At 43.6% G+C, this 16,635-nt stretch overlaps 1 protein-coding gene across 8 annotated transcripts in view; it reads right to left on the bottom strand.

The window, feature by feature from the left end:
• The window catches only part of LOC106576680 (Golgi-specific brefeldin A-resistance guanine nucleotide exchange factor 1), a 74,152-nt gene that overhangs the window by 45,711 nt on the left and 11,806 nt on the right, over positions 1 to 16,635 (bottom strand). The gene's annotated exons all lie outside the window — the stretch shown is intronic.

The following is a 16,635-nucleotide window of genomic DNA, read 5'->3' on the forward strand; positions in this document are numbered from 1 at the left end:
TACCTTGTCTTAGGTTGCTAAGTGGCCAGCGAAGGTAAGATAGAGCCAATATTGTGCGAATAAGGACAGATGGAAGTGGCCTTCATTTCAAGAGTTTAATTAATTGCTACCATTGAGTGTTAATTCTTTTCACTGAAAATCGATTTGTTATCCTCTTAAGGATCCACCCCTTTTTCTTCTCTTCCAATTTTCACCTAAAAATGACATACCCAAATCTAACTGCCTGTAGCTCAGGCCCTGAAGCAAGGATATGCATATTCTTGGTACCATTTGGAAGGAAACACTGAAGTTTGTGGAAATGTGAAAGGAATGTAGGAGAACATAAAGATCTGGTATAAGATAATACAAAAATCCCCGTTATTTATTATTTTTTTTTTTACCATCATCTTTGCAATGCAAGAGAAATGCTATAATGTATTATTCCAGCCCAGGTGCAACTTAGATTTTGGCCACTAGATGGCAGCAGCGCATGTGCAAAATTCTAGACTGATCCAATGAACCATTGCATTTCTGTTAAAATATTGGTATCAAGACTGCCCAAATGTGCCTAATGTGTTTATTAATAACTAAGTTCAAAACTGTGCGCTGTCCTCAAACAATAGCATGGTATTCTTTCACTGTAATAGCTACTGTAAATTGGACAGTGCAGTTAGATTTACAAGAATTTAAGCTTTCTGCCAATATCAGATATGTCTATGTCCTAAATAACACCGCCACAAAGTCAAAACAGCTTTCACATTTTGACAACAGATGCCACTCTGGCAAGAGAAATCAATAGGCGAATATCACAGCCAATCACAACATTGGTGGGTAAGTAATAGTGTGAAACTATCACTCCACTATTAATGCAGGTATATTAGGGACATTTTCTGAAATTACAAAAGCAAAAATTCTAAACAAAATCCTGTGTTGAACCTTTAAAACAACAAAGTTGGCCAATACATATAAAATGTTTCTCTGATATTAATGATAGAGGCTTGTTGCGGTATTTGTTGGAAACTCTTGGATTCAAAGGAATCCCTCAGTCATGTTGCCCATCTTTAAACACCAACATGATTATTGTGAACAGAGAAGTCAAAGCATGTGATTATTATTATCTAGTCTAGAGGGAAAGCCTTTGTGCCTGGTGGTGGCTTTGTGTCACCGCTTGCCTACTTGTGCCATCACTGCTGGCTGGGGACAGAGGTGGAGCCACGCAGTTTGACTGTGCATACATTTGTGTGTGTACGTCCGTGCATGTGTAGGGAGCTGCGAAAGAGACAGCACAGCATAAACTTTAATTCACACAGATAAACAAGAGGCCTGTTTGGTCTCCTAATCCAGGCAGTCTTTCATACGCTCTCCTCCTCTTCATAATCACTCCATAAGTCTTTCAGCAGGTCACTGAAACTGAGGCCGCTGGCCACCAAGGCTTTGTTTGCCACATCTTGGGACAGATATTAAAAAAGGCAGGGCAAAAGACCAAGCAAACACAAACAGCCTGGCCAGCACCTCTGACCCACGGGGCTCTGTTCAAACTACCTTCTGGATTTATAACGACCAAACAGGAGAGGGCCTCGCTAGGGAGAAATATCCCTGTTTATATGAGTGAGTGAGTGAGTGCATGCTAAACAATGAATATTGAAGGGACATACAGCCACGGTAATAGCCAGGCAGTGGACAAAGGCTTGAGGAATGTGGGCTACTAATTAAACCACACTATTCCATTGTCAATCAAGCCAAAAACTCATATTTATACTCAAATAGTTGTATTGCCTTTCATCTAGGCTAAACAACCAAACATACCCATGTTCTCAGACGACCTGTAGCTAAAAGTCTATTTAAGAGTAACTCAGCTCTGCTGATATAAAAATGGAAACAAGTTGTAAAAAAGAAAGCCAAGCGCATTCAAAAAGCAAGACTTCATCAGTAAACCTTCCCGGCCCAGGAACCGGCGCTGCCTTGCACCTGTTATCCTGTACATAAAATGTATTTTCTATGGTGCATACTTTGCACAGAAGCCGTATTATTCCAGCCGAGGGCTGGCCAGGCCCCGGCGTCCAGTTAATGTGTTTCACAGCCTGCCGTCGCCACTATGATGGATGGACATACTTTACACTCAATCAACTAATAAATAACGGATGTTTTATCATGCTGAATTAAAACATTTGAGAGAAAGGAGGGGTAAGGTAGGATGAAGCACATTGAGTTCAGTTCCTGTGTTTGTGTGTGCGTGTCTGTCACACCGTATTGATTGTGTAAAAAAAATTAAAATCATGAAAAGACTCCTTATGTCCAACGTTTTAAGGTCTCGCGACACATCTCATTACAAATCGATGATCTTGAATTTGATTTTCAGGACTAAGTTGCTCTATAAACCGTTTTCTCATAATGACATACCTCGAGGCAAATACGGCCCCCATTATCTAATCCAATCCATTTTATTTCAAAGTGCTTGCGCTGTCATACGCTGCCCTTCAGAAGAGGTGGCCTGGTATTATCACCTCTATTTCCAGAAAAACAAACAGAGAGAGCAACACTGAATTTCCATCCGATCCTTCGACCATGTACCCTTGCCGATCCTGGTGCGAATCATGGGAAAGACGTGGGGGTGGGGGAGTAGGATGGGGCTCTCTGTTTGGTACAGTAAAGGGTTAAGCTGCAGATGGCGGTCAGCTTGGCAGGATAAATCGACACACATGCTCCAGCTCGGACTAGATTTCACACCCATCCTGATGAGTACTACCATCCACAACTGCATGGAAAGAATGAGGGGTGGAGGGAGAAGAGAGCGAGAGAAACAAGAGAGGGGGGGCTCCACTCTTTTTCACCTGCTGCATTCCTTCAGCTCCCAACTAATGGCATTCCCTGGGGTCTGAAGGAATCCTGCAACCACGCACTGTAGATTTAGACAACAGGCCCCGGCTACTGTGTTAGCAAGACACAATACCCACCGCCACACACTAAATCAGAGCCCGCCTGGAATTACATTGAGGTTGCAGCCGAGCAGTGTGGACTCACAGAGACCTATGCTTTTTATGTGAGGAGTGCTGTTGAATAAGAGCGTCTTCAAAAAGGCTCCATCTTCAACACGATTCTATTCTGAAATCAGTCCTGTACTTTTCTTTTCCATTTCACATCAGTGGCAAAGAGAGAGTTTGATTATCTTAACAAATATTCTCTACTGTGCCAAATACAGCCATTTAAAAAAATATTACAATAAAACCATCAATGACGACACAACTTTGAAATACATTGTGTCAATCTTTTTGGTCTGTTCTCAAGACGTATGGCTTTGTAAAATGCATAGCCTACATTTAGCCGGTTAGCTCTACTGGAGGCAAAAAATTATTTACCAGCTGTTTAGAGAAAATCAGAGCAAGATGACCAGTGATCCAATACATGCATTGTACTCTCACAAACTTCTCACTCTTTCTCAGTCCATAAAGGTAGAATTTAGGGCTAGAGTATAAATCAAACACCCCAAGTTTTTTCTTTACCGTTCAGCCATCAGATTTGCCACCAATGCTCCTTACTAGGACACATCACTCCTCTCTATACTCCTCTGTAAACTGGTCATCTCTGTATACCTGTCACAAGACCCACTGGTTGATGCTTATTTATAAAACCCTCTTAGGCCTCACTCCCCCCTATCTGAGATACCTACTGCAGCCCTCATCCTCCACATTCAACAGCTGTTCTGCCAGTCACAGTCTGTTAAAGGTCCACAAAGCGCACACATCCCTGGGTCGCTCGTCTTTTCAGTTCGCTGCAGCTAGCGACTGGAACGAGCTGCAACAACACTCAAACTGAACAGTATTACCTCCATCTCTTCATTCAAAGACTCAATCATGGACAGTTGTGGCTGCTTCGCGTGATGTATTGTCTCTACCTTCTTGCCTTTTGTGCTGTTGTCTGTGCCCAATAAAGTTTGTACCATGTTTTGTGCTTCCATGTTTTGTGCTTCCATGTTTTGTGCTTCCATGTTGCGTTGCTACCATGTTGTCATATGTTGCTACCATGCTGTGTTGTCGTGTTAGGTCTCTTTATATGTTGTCTCCCTTGTCGTGATGTGTGTTTTGTCCTAGATTTTTATAGATGTTTTTATTTATTTCTAATCCCAGCCCCCGTTCCCGCAGGAGGCCTTTTTGTAGGTCGACATTGTAAATAAGAACTTGTTCTTAACTGACATGCCTAGTTACATAAAAAGGTTAAAAAATATATTTTAAAAAAGTGAAGGAAGCAGTAGCCGGTGGATGGTTAGGACAGAGGAGTACACTGTAGAGGAGTCACTGCATGACAAGAAAACCTACTGCCTGCCAGCATGAGCCCTTCAAGGTGCCATTACACAGTCAGAGCTCTGGCTGCTCTCCAGATAGAATTCCCAAGGACTACTGTTGAATTATCTCCAGAGCATGGACACTTCCTCTGCCACCTTGACATTACTGGAAGGACCAGCTGTGCTTCTGCTGCCGTGTTCACACAACGGAGGGATGGCTAAACCATTAATGAATGGTTGGATAAAATCACCACAAAGAATACATTGTAATATTTGATCTACAAAAAGTGTTGCGTGTTATGCCTAAACTATGATCGTTAGGCTATATGGTCATCGTCACTTTAGAAGGTAAAGGATTCAGTCCTGTTTTTCCTATATATGCAAGGTGTTGGGCACTGAGCAAATATGGAAATATGTTTAGAAAATGTTTGAAATAACGTGTGGGCTTTGATTTACCAATAGCGAAAGCGAAACCTTAATCTCTGCAAGTCTGACCAAGGATTCACATTTTCATCACTGTTTGAGCTGCAGGTAAAACAGACTGTGGGGATTTGTAAGAGAGACAACATGCAGGAAAACATGATTCAATGGAAAGGCCAGTCATCCCTGCCCCCTCATTTCAATGTACTATTCAGCCCCAGCTTCATCAGTATTAATAGTCTGATACCACTGTATTCAGACGTGATGCACTCTTTATGCCCGCCCTGCATTGACAGAAAATCCGAAAATCCTCTGTGTGTGTTTAATAAATCGCAGCAGTTAGGTGAGACGGATTAGTCTCAAGTCACCTAATGACTATATTATGAGCCGCAGCATTAAGAGGGATTAATACTAATCTTGGCTGTTTCAGTTTACCCTGGGCTGGAGGGTGGGCGTTTCGAGAGGACAACGGACCCGCCACGCCCCAGCCAGTCAGCTCCTAAATACAGCAAAAGCATATTAATGAGCACTTCCCTATGCTGCCTCTTGTTCTGCAGGGAGTGGACTAGCCAATACACCATCACTCGGCTAGTATACTGTTAAGCCAGCCTGTGGCACACACATGAATAACTAGCGCTGACAACTCCTCCTCGGCTAGCAGTAAACACTGTACAGCTGGAATAAACTCCCAAACAAACAGAGGTTGGAGACTGTACACACAGCTAAAAGCCTCTTCAGTCCATCTAGCCGTCAGATCTGCAGCCCATTGACAGAGCTGAGAGAATCCCTGAGCCCATTGCACAGGGTCAGCTCCTTCTGCTAACAGCACCATAAACAGGTCTACAGGGGGAATACAGATGAGGGATGAAGTGGGTCATATAGCCAAACATTGAAATTAAGAAATTCAGATTTAAGTGTGTACTTATAACTTTGTCTTTTTTTTTTTAACCGTGTTGACTTGGACCACTTCACTGTCACTAAGTCTAATATTATCCAGTGATATGACACGGGGAGTTTTTCCCTTACACCGTAATGCACATTCTTTGTTGGATGTGCAAGTTTGAGATTTCATAACAAGATTTCATAAAATACATACACATTGAGTCCTGTCCAAAGTGTCACGTAGCCACCATGTGCAGCACTTCTCTCCATGGTAACACATGGTGACTTTAGACAACAGTGGCTTTGGGGCCGGGGAACATTTCTGTCCAGTGATGCCACATGGGCTCCATGGTGGGGAAACATTAAAGCCGATGGGGTTTATCCCCACTGGGGCTCTGAAATGCCCCGCTCAGAGTGGCTGGAGATGCCCTGGCTGGCTTATCAGACCAAGGCGACAACTGTCATAAATTACTCCCCAGTGGGTCCACATGTTTGCGATACTGTAACCAGCTTTGGGTAAATGCAGAGGCCAGGGGCTGGGCCAAGAGGGTACGCGATGTGTCCCGCCATCCCGGAGCGAGGCTCTTGGCATGGCTTACGGCTCTATGCCTCTTCTCCTGTAGGGGGGTGTCAGCGGGATAGAGAAACGAACCCTCCAGTCTTCTCTACAGCTACCAGGAGATGCAATCCTTCAAGTTTCCCTCAGCATTTGTGCAGTGGGGCTGAGGGGTTGAAGAGCAAAAAACAGAGCTACTCTATCGCAGTTCAGATGGCAGGCCCTTCTAGTGATGTATAAAGTGCACTTCCCTGAGGCTTGCTGTTTGTCATAAAACATCTCTCAGCACATAATTGACCCAAACCGGAGAGGCAAAGGGAAAAATGGAATACAAACACAATTTACAAAAAGTGTTTGAGTTTAATAGTGAGGCCGTTTGCCAGGAGTGCAGTAATTTTAAACCATGCCGTGTTAAGTGGCTCCTCCAAGATACTGTGGGGTACTGTCGGACAGCTGAGCAAATGGGATTGGATCCAGCAAGTGCATTATCTTTATGAATTCATGACAAAATTCTGCTCTGATAGCAGCGGCGGGCTAGGTGTTTGTAAACACTTGAGGCAGCTCTCACATGAGAAAGTCAAAGATCAAAAATGTAGATCTAAACGCAGGGCTACAGCACTTCCATCCATACGATTTGTGGCCTCTTCTCGTCTCACTTATCTTCCGCCTTGTCAGCCTCCGCGCTGCTTGAGTGGATGATTCAATGCCATCTAGCCTTTTCATTCATTACAAGGCCCTTGCTTTCATCCACAATACACCAGGCTCTGACTTGATCAGTATTTATTTAGAGAATCAAAACATTCAACATGGTAAAATGGAATCTACCAAGCTTTCAAGTTTGTTATGTTCTTTCTTTCTCCATATGTTTTATACCACAAAATGCCTTGATCAGGAAAAAATGCTTTAGTCTAAAACAGACAGCTTTGGGTTGGTCCCTCCTAGGCAAGGGGAAGAGAGTGCCAATGGTCTATTTTTATTAACTTCAAAATAATGTGACACAAAAACAATATAACAGGGTATTTAAAGTATGGTCTTGCCAGTTCAGTTGGTAACGTAGTACGACATCATTTGGATCACAGAGCAAACGCTGAGAATGTTGCTTACATTACAGGCTTTACAGGGATTAGCTCCAAACCACTAAATGGAGGTCCACACACTCTTTTACGCTCTTCCACTTGTCCAACTGTAGAAATAAAGCGAGTATACCAGTACTTTTACGTCAACATTTTTCAAACTAGGCTATATCAGGTTAAAAGTATTTAAAGCCCAACCAACATTTAACGAACCAACGGTCTGGGACAAAATAAATGCAAAATATAATATCTGGATTTCCTCCATTTGTTGTTTTTTTGCTATTCCAAACCCATGGACTAAATTCTTGCCCATAAAGTGTGTTTCTGCAGCGCACTGCGTCTCCATCGGCACTGCTCGTTCTGCTCACGCAAGGCTGCGCCTATCCGATCCGACTGGCATCACTGCCATGGAATGCTGAAGTCCACATTTTTCCCATTCAGCAAGGAAAAACGGCCTTTCAAAACCAATCAGCTAGAAATGTTGCTTTGTTTTTATTTTCGACTGAACTTCCTGAAACCCATTATGGAACTGTCAGGGATGTATACTTAGCTATGGCAACACAGGGCCTCCTCACCCCCTTGCGCCACTGGTCATGTCACCTCTGATAAACAGAAAAACAATCGCCAATCCCTTTTGTCACCTTTAAAGAAAATGGCTGTGTGTGTGTCGAGCAGACAGAGGTGGGGCATCTCTCTGTGTACACAACTGCAATGGGTCGTTGGCTAAACGTGCCCTCTATACATCTCTACTCTCCTGCCCTGACAGCACCTGATACTACATTCGCCCAATGATAAAGGAACTGTTAACCTATAATTATGAAAGTATCTGTCACAACTTCAATGGCCCTAGAGATCCCGTTCAACTTGTCCTGTAATGGCTCGGCATACATGCGTGTTGAGAGATGGCTGAATCGGTTGGATTGTCTACTATACAGCTGTACATTAGCTAGTGCCTCAAGAGTGAACAATGGAATAAATGTTTAACATAAAAATGGCCGACGTTAACACCGTACCCAAACCGGCTGCGCGCGAGCGCCATCGTGCACAAATAGATTTTGTCCCCCCACACCAAACGCGATCACCACATGCAGGTGAAATATCAAAACAAACTCTGAACCAATTATATTAATTTGGCGACAGGTCAAAAAGCATTGAACATTTATGGCAATTTAGCTAGCGAGCTTGCAGTTGCTAGCTAATTTGTCCTGGGATCTAAACGTTGAGTTGTTATTTTACCTGAAATGCACAAGGTCCTCTACTCAGACAATTAATTCACACATAAAACGGTCAACCGAATCGTTTCTAGTCATCTCTCCTCCTTCCAGGCTTTTTCATCTTTGAATTTATATGGCGATTGGCATCTAACTTTCATAGTTACCACGATGACAGACCGAACTCAGTTCATCTTTCAATCACCCACGTGAGTATAACCAATGAGATGGTATCTGCTACTATAAACCAATGAGATGGGAGATGCAGGACTTGCACCGCGTTCAGCATCACAAATAGAACTGACTTCTATTTTAGCGCTTGGCAACGCAGACGCTCGTTGGCGCAAGCGAGCAGTGTGGGTGCAATAATTGAATAACATGTATGTTTACATTTATTTTGCAATGCTCGCGCATGCGACGCGAGCGTTGTGGTCAGCATGTTATGTTGATACAAATGCAGACACTGTTCTTGAACTACATCCATATAACACACCAGAGTAAAGACTTGAATTATGGATTAGTAAACCATATTGCAATATCACAAACATATGTATTTAGCCCAAAACCTGTAAAACTATTGATTGCCCAAGGCGCTTCATAAAACTCCATAAGGGAAATGTGACAAACCACACAAAACAACAAAGTGATGAAAAGAAAACGTGAAAGTCAAAAAGACATGAGGGCCAGACAACATTACGTGTGATCGGAGTCTTGAGAAAGCAAACCCTAGATTTCAGGATTTAGCTTTCTTATCTGTACCATATAGGTCGGTTAAACTGCCGACCTTCACTTTACTGCCATTATACCTACCAACAAAACTAACTATACATTAGTCACCATCTGTATTTCTTTTTCCTAGACATTTCTTTTCCTTTGAAAGAGTGGAGGGAATGTCAGCGTGTGGCACGTCCAAATAAAGAGCAAACCTAAAGTTCAGAGGAATCTGTGCTTTGAGCCTTGGATTAGTTTGATCAATACTCGTCTCAACAGTAACAGTGCTGCCCACTGGTTCACAAGTTCAGTTCCCCCCTGACCTCGGTGTCTGAGATACAGAGCAGCACCAACCCCCTTTTCCTTGCACACACACAGACACACCGCAAAACAATACTACGCCGCAAGTGTTCCCAGGTCGTAAATTCAAGGACCACATTTCACCCCTCATAACCTGCTCCACTACTGCCAGTTTAGCATTTTTACTATTTAAAACCAACATGGGTTTATGTGCATAGCTGGGATGGCTGCAGTCTGCCTTGTGCGTACAAGCCCTACTCTGACTGAAGAGGAGGGGCTACAGAGTTGGAGCCACCACACCCCTCTCACACAGGGATTAGACTACAACAGACTAATCTGGGTATATTTATCTCACGCTGCTTTTAACTACATCAGTGGTCACCAACCTTTTGAGTCAAGTTCACTTTGTGTAAAAATGCATGCAGAGAACTACCGTCCAGATTCTAAAGACGACTTAAACGTAAGCCTATGCAACATTAACCAATTAAAAACAGTCCTGTAGCAATGAGGTTTGTGCAGAAGGATATATATATATGCATGCATTGGCTATGCTTGAATGTGAGCATAATATTATTACGACTGATGGCCTGCATCTGATGGTAAGTCTAAGGGGAGGGAGCTCTCCTTCCCTCCGCTGAGAAAAGGGGACATAGTCTTCGGGCTGATGGCGAAACTCAAGTCACACTGCATTATTTCTGCCTCATGCACCAATTTGTTACTCCCATGACCAGAGAATGTGAAATATTCCTCAATATTAAAAAAGACAATAATAATAACTTTGCAAGCTTATCGGAACACTTTGCTATACTCATTGCAGCTGCAGTGCTGGTTGTAGCATGAAGTAGGGAGGACACATTTTATGGCTTATAAAAATGTGTTTAACAAAGTGTTGACAGTGTTGAATAACAACTTAAACATGAACTTACTCAAAAACAGCAGCTCTTTGCTGTATTTGTTGAGTCTCTAGTCACGGTTTTAAAATCTTACAGTATCAACTTTGCCTTGCGTTCAAGACTTATTTTTACAGTCTATGGCTCGAGGAAACTGTGCAGACATGGAGCTCTGAGCTATCTGATTGGCCAGAGGTAGGCCTATAGGTGCACTTGATTTGGTTTCTGGGACTGCCGGGTAGACTGAGTTCTACCTTCAGACACATTAAATGGTTCAAAACGGGAACACTTTGCAGTGCTAGGGCTGCTGAATCAAGTGCCCCTACTGCCAACAGCATAAAATTATTTAAAAAAAATAAGGCTTTATCGTTTTTTTTTGTTTTTTACATAAATGTTTGGTGATCGACTAGGAATGACTTGGAGATCAACCAATCGATCGTGATCGACCAGTTGGTGACCACTGAACTACATCAACACCTTGGAGTGTTTAAAGAGGCGAAAACACATTATACAGTGACAAAACAATCTAAAACGATATAGACACAATATTTTCCATTAAAATCGGAAAGTCCAGTTTCTAAAAGAAAAACTCACCTCCTCTAACATTAAAATGTCTCGGAAACTTGAGCATTTTATAAAATGTCCTAAAAAAAGTGACCGAAATAGATAAAAAAACAAAAGCCATTTACGAGAGACATTAGGGGAGGGGCAAAGGGGGGGCGTCTGTCGGCAAGGTGAGACTTCATTCAATACATGAATTACCCAGGACCACCTCGTTTCTTGTGTCCATGTCACAGTCACATCCGTCAGCCAGAGGAGCGCCATGGCCATAACAAAGGGAGCCAGAGGGAGGGGTAAACTGGCAGTATATCAGCAGTTCTATTTCGCTTTCAGACCAATCAACACCTCCTTGTTGTCCCAGGTTGTTAGCATGTCTCCTCGTTGGCTGCGTGGGCAGCCAGGCCCGGCCGGCTCCCTCTGTCAGCAGGACGGCTTTTGTCAAAATGTGTAATCGGCAGTGCTGATCCCATTCTATTTTAGAAGGACGCGTCAACAGGTTTAAAACGCTCGCCGCATATGCCACCTTTTTTCGATTCAATATTTATGAACCCCGAAACACTGGCAGTTGTTTAAATCGCCACTCCCCAAGCCTTTTCCACCCCTCCTCGCCGCCTCTCAGCCATTCCCCCCAGTCGTCCCGCGACAAGAAAGTTGACCCATGTCACCTTGACAGCACACACTCCCTTCAAAACCCAGCTGCGGCCCAAAAATAGGCTCTCTTTTTTGGGGGGGCGTCCACTTGGAAGATATTGCCTTTTGCCAGTGCCTCTGTTCCATGCCGAAACAGGGGGGGGGGGTTGACAACCCAATGGATGTACTCAAGAGTTTTGACAGGTGATTTCATTGAAGTGTAATCGAGTATCGGCTTGGCATGTTCAATGAACAAGGCAATGATCTTAGCCTCCCCCATCACACACAAGTTGCCATAACGTTGAAGACTCAACAGCAACATGCAGTCTCTTCTGGGAACTACATTAGGTTTTCCAAAAGCGTCAATACAGGAAGTTAAAATGTTCCTAGAATAAAACGTTCTTTAAAAATTGTACTTATAAATTAGTACAATATAATTCAGGGATTGGAAATGAGGGTGACCTTGATTTAGTCTTATTTAGCAAGACTGACAAAAAACTAAAAATGTGAATTCTATGTATCAATATGTGTGCATGCATGTGTGAGAATCACAGTTGGAAGCTGAAGCACACAGCAATGCTTATCTAATTGGATATGTGTATTAGAATGTCCGTGGTCACAGGGCCATTATGGGGCATGAAATAACAAGCAGCTGTGTGTGGAGAGACAATGTGCGTGCGCGTAAATGTGTGTGTGAGGGGGGTGTAGGTCTGCAGGGAGGTTTATTAACACAGTCCATCAAGGCAGTCTGAGATTCGCACTGGGACGCCCAAGGCTTAAGATGTGAGCGCCACACAAGCAAGACACTGCCTCCTCGCAATACTAATATCGGCCCTTATTTTCTACAACAATAAAATCCCATTCCACCAACCCCCCCAACACCCAATAGCAGGGCCGCTTCCACAGCTAGTCAAGTGTGCAGTTTGATTTCTCCAGCTTTGCTGTCCTACTGAGGAGATTATCCTGGCCACTGACAGTCAGTGGTCCACTGCTTTATTTCTGACTTTCCAATGTACCCTTCCAGTAAACAACCTTGTGTCCACCGTTAACCAATTGAATGCAATATTTCACATTGTCCGTCAAAGGTGTTCAAGGTTGAGACCCTATATTTGTCCATGCTATGACTGACAAAACAGGTTTTACAACCAGGCATGCCCTACAGCAGACCGACTCACTCAGAATGAAGAGGAAAACACTAATAGGGACTATGATTTATGTACGGTCCACACAACAGAACCCCCTGACAAGACCAGCCAGAAGCTGTAAGCTAAATTAAATTAGCTAAATATCTAGCCCACATAATCCACAGTTTTTGCATGGGGTAAATATTCATCTAGAAGATTGAGGTGACGTACTATATAGACCTATCATTTTAATCTATACATGAGAAAGTCTCAACACACAGTATGTGAACCAGACTAGAGCACAGATGCCGTTTTACCAGGCACCCCTGAGATTTATTGGGATTGTGATGAGCCAGGGGTCATTCCAGCCACCCAACAGAAATGCAAATAACATCACGCTGAAAAGTGACCTGCTATAGAATGACTAATTAAAAAGGTAAAAAATGCTGTCCTTGAGGTGCCAACAATACACGGGGCAGAAACCGCCACCACACAAACACAATTCTGAGCCTCGTCTAAAACGGTTTCAGCCTTGTGTCGGGCTATACATAGTGACACGCTCACTTACACATTGAAAGCGAACACTTGGCACCTCCAAAAATTGTCAATACCGGGTCATATTGTCAATCTGCAAAATGCTGTCCGCCCCATCAAAGTGTCACCACACGCGCTCCCGGGTTGTTTTTAGAGCAGACCTCCAGTGTGGACGGGTGCGGGAGGCAGAGGTGTTGAAATGTCCCAAACCCCACCTTAATACCCCCTGCTTTAATCATGTTCTCAGCTCCCAGTGTGGAGTCATTAAAGCAACATTGAACTTAAAACCTATTACCTCCAGGCTGAACAAAGACAGGGGAGGTCCTGTTGGAGATCTGCCCCACACCGAGCCAATTACCACCTCATAAGAATATGCTTAACAGAACATTAAAACCCAATCCAGGTAGCAGACTGGAAAACACTAAATCCTCAGCATTGGTTCACGGCTGACAAACACACATTAGGTGGGCCTAGACCTGAATTAAACTGATCGACTCTAGACTCCGTGGGCCACAGCTAAACCTAGAGGAATTAAGGAGGACCCTATAGGTTAAACCTAGAGGAATTAAGAGGACCCTATAGGTTAAACCTAGAGGAATTAAGAGGACCCTATAGGTTAAACCTAGAGGAATTAAGACTATAGGTTTGCTTAGACATTAACAGTAGGCTAGACCCCATGACACTTAATGTTATCTTTACCTGAATATCTACTGCCATTATGTCATCTTATTTGTCCCTCTTAGGACATAATGCCTGAAGTGGATAGAAACAGCTTAGAGGGTTAAAATCATTTACCTTGGTGAAAATCTATTTCTAGCCAGGGCAATGTTTATCTCAGGTCACCATTAATGCCGATGGCAAAAAGTAACTAGCCAGCCATGTTTCCTTATCATAGACTGCACCTTTCAAAACAAAAGCTGTGCATCAAAGTATATTTCTTGCCTTTGCCCTTCAATGAGCTACATAAAGATTGGATTACTCGCATCAAACAGGTTCTACGGTAAATTGGTAGTTATTGATGTCGGCTATTCGATGACAAGAACATATTTGTGATTCACATCCATAGTGAGTTCTTTTGAAGCACAATCAGAGAACTTGACATGACAAGTCAATGACAAGTGTTCTGATGCAAACTTTCAGGAAGCAATGCTCTACCAGAGAGGAAGCGAGAGGTTCCACTCTCACCAAAATCTGACAAAAATAAGCCCAAAGCGTTTCTATGGGCTTATTTTGGACTCAAGCTTGTCACCATCCTTCCCGCCTTTGGGACAACGACATCCATTTTTAGGACGGAGACAAGCATCTCGTCATTATATACAGATCGTTGGCTCTACTCCTCTCCTCTTGGTTAACCTTGCTGGCAGAAGGCCAAACAGAGTACTCCTGTCCCCCTCTTTTTTGGGTCTGTTGTTTTGCTCCTGTCTTGCCCTCTGTTCCTGTCAGCACATCCGGATCCTTCACCCATGCATCCTCACACATACACCCCTGCCGATGCGCGCCCCCCCACTGTCCCAGGCCAATATGATTAATGGCCCTTTGGTGGGACTCTCCATCCACTCAGCACATTGTTGAGGCTCTGAAACAGGACAACAGTTGCCTAAGCCCTGCCTGTCAGTCCCCGGTTAGAGCACTGTTAACTGGCCAGATTTACAGCTACTAACCAGCACTAGGTGGCAGCCTGTCTATGGAGAGGACCCCGATTAATCATGGCCATTTGATGAATGGCCATGATGGACCCACAATGGACCACATTCTGACGAACACTGCTCTGCTGGTCATAGTCAGCTTGCTTACAGGGTCTAAACATAAAATGGCCGATATTACTTTTGTACTGTATTGAAGCCTCAAGGTTTCAACTTCCTATGACATATTGTGAAAGTTGTCCAACATTTTGCCATTCCTTTGGCTTAATAGTGAACCCGATAAACTTCCCAAAGCACCCAATAATGAAAGCTTGAGTACTGTTCCTAAAAAAGTTTAACCCTATGCCGATCCCACCCGGACTGGGGCATTAACCCTACGAGGGTGCTAAGCGTCCCACCTTTCCCATGGACGGGGACAGATGAAAGGTTGGGAGAAGTAGTGGACAGGACACCATCTCTCTGTAATGGAAACCAGGGTCTCAAGTTTTTGGCGCAATGGAAAGGAAGCCTCGCTCCTCAGGGGACAGCAGTTGTAAATTCCTCACAGGGTCAAACACTTGCTGTACTTCAGCTCTGGGCCCACACAATGTTTCCTTGTGACATTCACAGTCAAAGAGTAAAATGTTTCCCTTACCTTTAAGTCCCCGCTATAGCACAGGGGTTAATGAGAATCCACATGCTCTCAAGGGATGGGGTAAGCAAATATAGGCCACTTTACAGAATGAATTTCAATAGCACACAACCGGTCTTCAAACACTCAAGAAGACTAGTGGATTGGGTGTTATAAATAGGTAAAATATCAAACGTCAGGAAAATGACCAGGGTACCAGTGACAACACTATCCTTAGTAATTATTGTGTTTTTGACTGAGCAATAAAAATAACTTCAAAGCTGGGACTGAGAATAAAACCCTCCCTCATCACAATCTCAGTGGTAAGCCCACAGCGTACTGGGGAAATGTAATGAAGTTCACACGGGCAATTCCACCGGGCAAAATGCTTTCATATGTAAACATATTTGCATAAGTGACTGAGCGATATGAATTATGGCTCTTCTTCTTACTTGGCATTTGCTAACTGCATTCTGGCGGTTCAATTGAGTATGATATATGTGCGGATATCAGGTGGCGGAGGAGCGCAGAGGACCTAAAGGGCACAGTCGGTTCCCACGTGCACAGGCTACGGCCCTCAGAGGCCTGGCCACGGCTGCCTGAGCACAGCTGTGTGGCCAAGACGGCACACACGAACACACTTGACCTTGAACTATGAGTGTGTGTTTGTTCCTACTTATTGATGGACGAGACTGTACAATGAGTGTTTCCCTGTATGAACTTAACGGCGGTGCTAAATGAATACGGAAATTAATTTAGCGCCGGGCTGGGGGGGGGGGAGAGAAACGCTCTCAGTATAAACTTCCAATGACTAACCCCAGACAAAGTATGTAGAAAAGATAATTGTCCTAAATATTTTTCAATAATATAATCTTTGAGAACTAGCAAGCACCAAAACTAAATCTAGACATTCAGGGAGAATAGAAAAATTCTAAGAACCATGAATTTAGGAGAATTTTTGGCATGGCTTGATTACTGACCGGTCACGCCGGCTACATGCCCACGGGCCCTGATGTGTTATAATGTTTGAGCATAAGAACACAGAATTGGCCGTGTCAAAATGTATAGAATTGCAGGAAATGTACTTTCACACTGCAACATTATCTCAGCTCCATAGAAAAATGCATAAAATAAAAGGAAATTAGCTGAAAAACAGCACATTTCTCTCTCTGCCGCCAATTCCGGACCGATTTAAGGTGCGCCTAACTCCCCACGCGCAACCCGTTGACACT

This window comes from Salmo salar, chromosome ssa18, assembly GCF_905237065.1.
Source record: "Salmo salar chromosome ssa18, Ssal_v3.1, whole genome shotgun sequence".
NCBI classification, from domain to species: Eukaryota; Metazoa; Chordata; class Actinopteri; order Salmoniformes; family Salmonidae; genus Salmo; species Salmo salar.